Source organism: Physeter macrocephalus, chromosome 14 (assembly GCF_002837175.3).
Source record: "Physeter macrocephalus isolate SW-GA chromosome 14, ASM283717v5, whole genome shotgun sequence".
Classification (NCBI taxonomy): domain Eukaryota; kingdom Metazoa; phylum Chordata; class Mammalia; order Artiodactyla; family Physeteridae; genus Physeter; species Physeter macrocephalus.
The window spans coordinates 121165620-121173194 of record NC_041227.1 but is presented as its reverse complement, the minus strand read 5'-3'; the positions used below and the strand labels follow the sequence as shown (position 1 = coordinate 121173194).

General features: G+C 44.1%; 1 protein-coding gene and 1 pseudogene across 4 annotated transcripts in view; both read left to right on the top strand.

The window, feature by feature from the left end:
• The window catches only part of POLG2 (DNA polymerase gamma 2, accessory subunit), an 80790-nt gene that overhangs the window by 47610 nt on the left and 25605 nt on the right, over nt 1–7575 (top strand). Inside the window, exon 13 of one of the 4 annotated variants that reach the window (XR_008619139.1) lies at nt 6137–6215. The exons of the other annotated variants lie outside the window; for them this stretch is intronic. The gene's annotated coding sequence lies outside the window, so the exon portion shown is untranslated. Of the gene's footprint in view, nt 1–6136; nt 6216–7575 lie in introns of those variants that run through there. 4 annotated transcript variants of the gene reach the window in all.
• LOC102987956 (60S ribosomal protein L34-like) lies at nt 2829–3449 on the top strand (annotated as a pseudogene).

The window sequence follows — 7575 nt, the reverse complement described above, 5'->3', positions numbered from 1 at the left end:
TCTGCAATCCAGAATTCTCCTGACTCTGCGAAGTGGATGCAGAAGTGGATGCATGGTTTTGCTGTCCCCAGCCTGAAGTGGGGAGTGGGAAGGGGTGAGGGGTTCCCGAGTGGTGGGAGCTGTGATCAGGCTGGGCCACTTGGGTTACTGGTTCTTTTCTTTTTTTTTTAATTATTATTTTTAAATTTTTTGACCGCTCTGTGTGGCTTGTGGGATCTTTGTTCCCCTGACCAGGGATTGAACCCGGGCCTCTGCAGTGAAAGTGAGGAGTCCTAACCACTGGACCACCAGGGAATCCCGGGTTACTGGTTCTTGTTGCCACTGAGGGTTGGCCCTGTAGGTCTGTTGCATTCCTGTGGACAGGTGCCCTCTCTGTGGGGGACACAGAGGTGCACGTTCTTTCAGATCATCCGACCTCCAGTATTAACTCACTCCCAGTGCTCCTTTCTCGGGCTCCCCAGGTGCAGCCCGTGGTGGTCAGTCATTCCCAACCTCACACCTGGCCACTACTGGGGATCTGAGCAGAGCCAGGACCTGCTGCCATCACCCCCACTTTCTCCCTGTCTGGCTGCCACTGTCTGGAAGCAAATCATCTTATTTAGCCTTTAGTTCATAAAAGGGCTTTATTTCCTTCTGACAGTAGAAGTTACTTCTCAGGCACCCACTCTTCTAACAAAGATGGCACTCAGTGTTTGACGGTGACTTCATACGGTGATATTGGTGGCAGTTTCTTTCACTAAAGAACCCCACAAGTTTAATCTCTTGGGGGATGACCCTTAACGCCAGAATTTCTGCTAAAGGGAATCAGAGGTTTCATTTTTGACATTTCCCAGGAGCATCTCATCCATCCTGGCCTGAGCAGAGGGTGGGCTGGGTTCCCGAGAACTGTCACGCCCAGAAGATGGGAGGTCTTTAGAAAAGCTGACGTGTCTGGGGCATTTCTGTGTGTGGAACTTTCAGCTGGGGCAGGAAGCCTGCAGACCACAGCTTGGATACAAAGACAGCAAAGGAAACCAGAAAAAGTGCTACTTGGAGCTGTTAGTAAACGTTGATAGGAGTACCTTAGCAAGGCCCCGGAAAAGGATCACAGTCTGTCAAAGATTACACAATAAATCAGCTATGAAGTCTCAAGTGGAAAAAGAAAAAGTTCATCCATGGACCTGGCACATTCCTTAAGGCCCAAATCATGGCAAATCCACAATGTTATGGTCCACAATAATTCACCATATCGATAAGCTTGATAACAATAAATATAGTCAAACAAACAGTAAAGTTAGGCTTTTTGTTGTCTAAGAGCTTTACACTGATAATCTCATTTAATCCTTATGAAACCTCTATGAATTGTGCAGAGATATTATTAAATATGTCACAACCAGTAGAGTAATACATAAGTCAATGCATGGATCAGATATTTAAAAATATATTCCACTACCCCTAGTTCATCTCTAAATAAACTAAGTTATGTTATAAAACCTACTCAACAAGTGATATAAATTTTTGAGCAAATCTTTAATTAATTATTTTCATAATTTCCAAAATTTTGTTGATGTTTAGAAATAGTTGGTATGGTGTTTTGAAACAGGGCTCACATTCCAGGATGATTGGACATGGGGAACTGCCTTGAATTTTTCCAGTGAATTCCTTGAAACTGATGGCCATTGGATAATGTGTAATTGCGATAAATTGAGAATTTCTCTTCACACCAGTTGTTCCTGGTGTTAAATCCTCAACTCCTGATGAACAAAAACAATGATAAAATTTTTAAATATTCCAGCCCTTATAATGTTGTTTGAAATTTTTCTATATCCAAAATTTCTGTTATCTTATATTTCTAAATCATAAAAAATCATTTAATCCATGGGTTTAATTTCATTTATCCTTCCACAGAACTTTACAAATACCATTTAGTAGTGTCAGGATTCTATAAATTTAAATGACTTTAGAATTCATTTATTTTCACTTTTGCCCTCAAACAATAAATGTATTTTTATATAATAATTTATTTCAAAGTATTATATTTTCTCTTGGAATTGATACTTTATTTTGTTTTGTTACAAGTCATGCCATAGTTCTTCATTGTTATAGCATCTTGCACTTGTCTTTCATTTATCAAACCTTGTAAATCTGAAAGTATTAAAATCTCCACATGATAATAAAACTATAGATTTATAATAAAAATTCCACATAAAAAAGATGTTCAATGTCACTAATCATCAGGGAAATGAAAATCAAAACCACAATAAGATATCTCCTCACACCTGTCAGAATGGCCATCATCAAAAGGACAACAAATAACAAGTGTTGGCAAGGATGTGGAGAAAAGGGAACCCTCATGTACTGTTGGTGGGAATGTAAATTGCTGCAGCCACTATGGGAAACAGTATGGAGGGTCCTCAAAAAACTAAAAATAGAACTGTCATACAATTCAGCAATTCCACTTCTGGGTATTTTTCCGAAGAAAACAAAACAATAATTCAAAAAGATATAGGCACCCTTATATTCATTGCAGCATTTTCACAACAACCAAGCTACAGAAACTACCTAACCCGTCCATAGACAGATGAATGGGTAAAGATGTGATGTATATACACAATGGAATATTACTTGGTCATAAAAAAGAATGAAGTCTTGCTGTTTGCAGCAAACTGGATGGACCTAGAGGGTATTATGCTAAGTGAAATAAGTCAGACAGAGAAAGATAAATACCATATGATCTCACTTATAGAATATAATATTACAAGCCAATTGTACTTCAATTTAAAAATATAAATAAAGTATTAAAATTTCTGTTAGAATATCCCTAATTAAGCATAAAACTCCCTAAAATGTTTCCTTTTCCAAAGATTTTATCATTTCCGTTAAAATGAACAGGCAAGACTTCATAGTTTCCAGACTGTGCGGCTGTAGCACCGCAAGTTCTCCATAAGGTCCAATGACCTTCCGGTTTTCATTGTCTCAGTTCCCAAGTCTTGAGATATATTACTTAATTCTCTCTGATGTTTATTTGATGAAAGAAGGTAAATTAAAAGCTTGTCAGGCTTCTTCCTCTTCCAGGGATGGTATCTAGAGGCATTCAGGATGGTCCAGCATTTGACATGCCGTCATAGGCTATTCCATGATACAGCCTCTAACAAAACCAGGCTGTCCCGAACCCCTGGTAACAGAATTGTTTACCTTTATACCAAGAAGGTTGAGAAAGCACCAAAATTCTCATGTGGCGTGTGCCCAGACCGACTTCGAGGAGTTCGTGCCATGAGACCTAAAGTTCTTATGAGGTTGTCTAAAACAAAAAAACATGTCAGCCAGGCCTATGGTGGTTCCATGTGCGCTAAATGTGTCCGTGACAGATCAAGCGCGCTTTCCTCATTGAGGAGCAGAAAATCGTTGTGAAAGTGTTGAAAGCACAAGCATGGAGTCAGAAAGCTAAATTTAAAAAATGAAGCTTTGGGTCTTCCCTGGTGGCTCAGTTGTTAAGAATCCACCTGCCGGGCTTCCCTGGTGGCGCAGTGGTTGAGAGTCTGCCTGCCGATGCAGGGGACGCGGGTTCGTGCCCCGGTCTGGGAAGATCCCACATGCCGTGGAGCGGCTGGGCCCGTGAGCCATGGCCACTGAGCCTGCGCGTCCGGAGCCTGTGCTCCGCAACGGGAGAGGCCACAACAGTGAGAGGCCCGCGTACAGCCAAAAAAAAAAAAAAAAAGAATCCACCTGCCAATGCAGGGGACACAGGTTCGATCCCTGGTCCGGGAAGATCCCACATGCCGCGGAGCAGCTAAGCCCGTGTGCCACAACTACTGAGCCCGCACACCTAGAGCTTCATGCTCCACAACAAGAGAAGCCACCGCAATGAGAAGCCTGCGCACCACAACGAAGAGTAGTCCCCACTGGCCGCAGCTAGAGAAAGCCTGCGTGCAGCAACGAAGACCCAAAGCAGCCAAAAATAAATTAAAATTACAAAAAAAGAAGCTTTTTTGAGTATTAAAAAAATTTTTTTTAAGTTTGTCAGGAAAATACTTTAAGATTGACATGATTCACATCTTTAATTACATCGCTCAGAGGCGACTATAGATAGGTTTGACACCACCTGTCTGAGGACGGGTTCCTGAGCAACAGAGCCTGAGATGGAATTCTTGAGCATGTGATTTACCGAGGGAGTGATTGAAGGAGAAGGGAAGAGCACTGGCATGTAGAACAGGACACGGGAAGCAACTAAGCAAAGATGAGGGTTCAGCTGAACTTGATGCACTGTCTGCTCCCATGGGGTGATGTGGGGTGTGAGTTGTGCCATGGTTTGGTCCATCTTGTGGCCAGGGAGCTGGGTTTTTTGTTTGTTTGTTTTTTTGTTTTGCGGTACATGGGCCTCTCACTGTTGTGGCCTCTCCCGTTGCGGAGCACAGGCTCCAGACACGCAGGCTCAGTGGCCATGGCTCACGGGCCTAGCCGCTCCACGGCATGTGGGATCTTCCCAGACCGGGGCACGAACCCACGTCCCCTGCATCGGCAGGCGGACTCTCAACCACTGCGCCACCAGGGAAGCCCGGGAGCTGGGTTTTTACACCTCCCCTTCATTGTTCAGTCATGATCATGGGCCTGTGGGGGGATGTACCTAGGACCACTCAGGCATCTCTGGACAAGCTGTCCTCCAGGGAGGATGAGCCACTCCACCCAGTCCGGAGGAGGGGAGTGGGGCCTGCGGGACAGCACTTGTCTAGAAACAGCTTCTAAAATCTTGGCTGAAACTCCAGATTTCCCAGACTTCCTCTCTACCCTGCTCTAGTATTCCTACTCTGTACAAAACCCGGTAAGGTTTTCATGAAACATCATGGAAACCATGTTTCTCAAGCACGGACAGTAACATTTGGATATAGTATTTCACATGTTCCTTCCCCTTTAAGAGATGAACAAAAACAAATAACTATTTTTGAAGACTTGAATTTTACATTTTAATTTAAAAATACATGTTAGGGAAATAGTTTCAAAATTTGTTTTCTTATTTCAATAGTTACATTTTACAACAAGTAGGACCGTTAATTTAGGTCACAGTGATACACCCATGCTTTTTTATTCTTTTTTGAAATTCATTAATTTCATGTCTAAAAATACTTAACTGTTTAAAACTATACACTAGATTGTGTTAAAAATTCTGATAGCAGTTTCTGAATATTCTCACTTGCTTTATAGATATAATTTTGATTTTTACATTTCCAGAATTTTTATTATTTCAAATACCTACGTAAAACAGATTTAATGTATTCTTTTTTTTTTTTTGCGGTACGCGGGCCTCTCACTGTTGTGGCCTCTCCCGTTGCGGAGCACAGGCTCCGGACGCGCAGGCTCAGCAGCCATGGCTCACGGGCCTAGCCGCTCCGCGGCATGTGGGATCTTCCCGGACCGGGGCACGAACCCGTGTCCCCTGCAGCGGCAGGCGGACTCTCAACCACTGCGCCACCAGGGAAGCCCTCTTTTTGTTATTTTGGTCACTGGGTTTGTAGAATTTATCAGAGCAATGAGCTTTGCCAGAACAAGATTACTATTCTGATAAAATATATTTAGTATTTTCAATTTTTTGCATCATAACATCTGAGTCCCATTTGTTCACAGCACAACTTTTAAAAAAATTTTATTTTATTTATTTATTTTTGGCTGCATTGGGTCTTTGTTGCTGCATGCGGGGGCTACTCTCCGTTGCGGTGTGCGGGCTTCTCACTGTGGTGGCTTCTCTTGCTGCGGAGCACGGGCTCTAGGCGTGCGGGATTCAGTAGCTGTGGCACGCAGGCTCAATAGTTGTGGCTCGCGGGCTCTAGAGCGCAGGCTCAGTAGTGTGGCGCACGGGCTTAGTTGCTCCGTGGCATGTGGGATCTTCCCGGACCCGGGCTCGAACCCGTGTCCCCTGCATTGGCAGGTGCATTCTTAACCACTGCACCACCAGGGAAGCCCCCGCAGCACAACTTCTGAGTCCTGTTCATATTTTTTGTTAGAATAATTAAATTGGTTTTCATTCCAGAAATGGAAATCATTTACTTTATTTTGTACTGCTTCTTGTACAGTGTAAAAAGACATTCTGGGCTGTTCTGATTTGAGCAGAAGATGTTCTGGGCTGCAGTTCACTATTAATTTCATTTCTGATTTGTTCCCACAGATTCTGTACTTGGTTGAATAGTGACCCCTAGACTTCATACCCACCCAGAACCTTAGAATGTGAGCTTATTTGAAAATGAGGTCTTTGCAGACGTAATTAGTTAAGATGAAATCATGCTGGTATCCTTATAAGAAGGCAGCTTTGTGATTCATCGTAGGGGTGAGGGCTGGCAGGGACTCCTCTTGTTCTCCAGTTCTCCTGCATCAAGATGGCTGGGCTGCTGCTGAGGAGGGGTCTCCATGCCTGGGCTCCGGAGTGATGTCAAGTGGCCCCCTACCCCCTCTCAGGGAAAGGGGTTGCTGAGGATTCTGGGAAGATCCAGTCGGTTCACAGGCCAGTTGCCAGCCTCACCCTCCTTGTCCTAATTCTTCTTGGGACTTGCTCTACCTGCCCACAGGTGTGAATAGTGAGCTTTGGTGTCCATTCCTGTACTGGGCTGGTGACCTCCCAATTGTGGGGGTCACCACTCAGGAACAACATCATATGAATAGATTCACCAGGGTCTTTTCTACCTCTTGGAGCTTGCTGTGCTCTCATCCAGAGTGTTTCAAGGACCAACAGGAAGGATCTAGCACTTGCTGAACATCTCCTGGCCAGGGGTCAGCCCATCAGATGGGCCAACTCACTCCATCTTCATAATAACCCTATGAGTTGTTCTGTTTCACAGATGGAAAAACCGTTCAGGAACAGAGCTAGGTCTCCAGCGTAGAGGCAGATCTGGAATATTAACCAAGATGCCTAGCCACACCGAGCTATGGCAGATTGTCGTTAGAAGACTAAACACGTCGCCCCCCTCCCCTACATGGTCAGTGAGGGGATCACAGGCCCACCGTCAACAGAAAATTCACCTTAGCGTGTGTTTGACCCCTTATATTCTTGGAAGAAATTTGCAGCGGCTTTTACAACACCAGCTAACATCAGAATTCCTGCGTTCGCATCCAGAGCTGTGATGTGTAGACCTAGAATCTTCCCTCTAGGGCTACAGGTGTGCAAAGGTAGGCGCCCAGGGGCATCCATGCAGTTTTGCCTGTAATCATGAAAAATTGCAAACACCTAAATGCCTATCAATTGGGAACAGATTGTTTAAATTGTAGGATGTTTTTGACATTCTGTTCTTTTGTGAAACAGCTTTTTTGTGTGATGTAATTCACATACCATAAAATTTAAAGTATAGAGTTCAGTGGTTTTTAGTATATTCACGAAGAGGTGCAACCATAGCCACAATCTAATTTTAGAACATTTTTATTACCCTGTAAAGAAATCCCATACAAGATATTTTGGAGCCATTTTTTAAAAAAAGCGGGGCTCCCCTGGTGGCACAGTGGTTGAGGGTCCGCCTCCCGATGCAGGGGACACGGGTTCGTGCCCCGGTCCAGGAAGATCCCACGTGCCGCGGAGCGGCTGGGCCCGTGAGCCATGGCTGCTGAGCCTGCGCATCC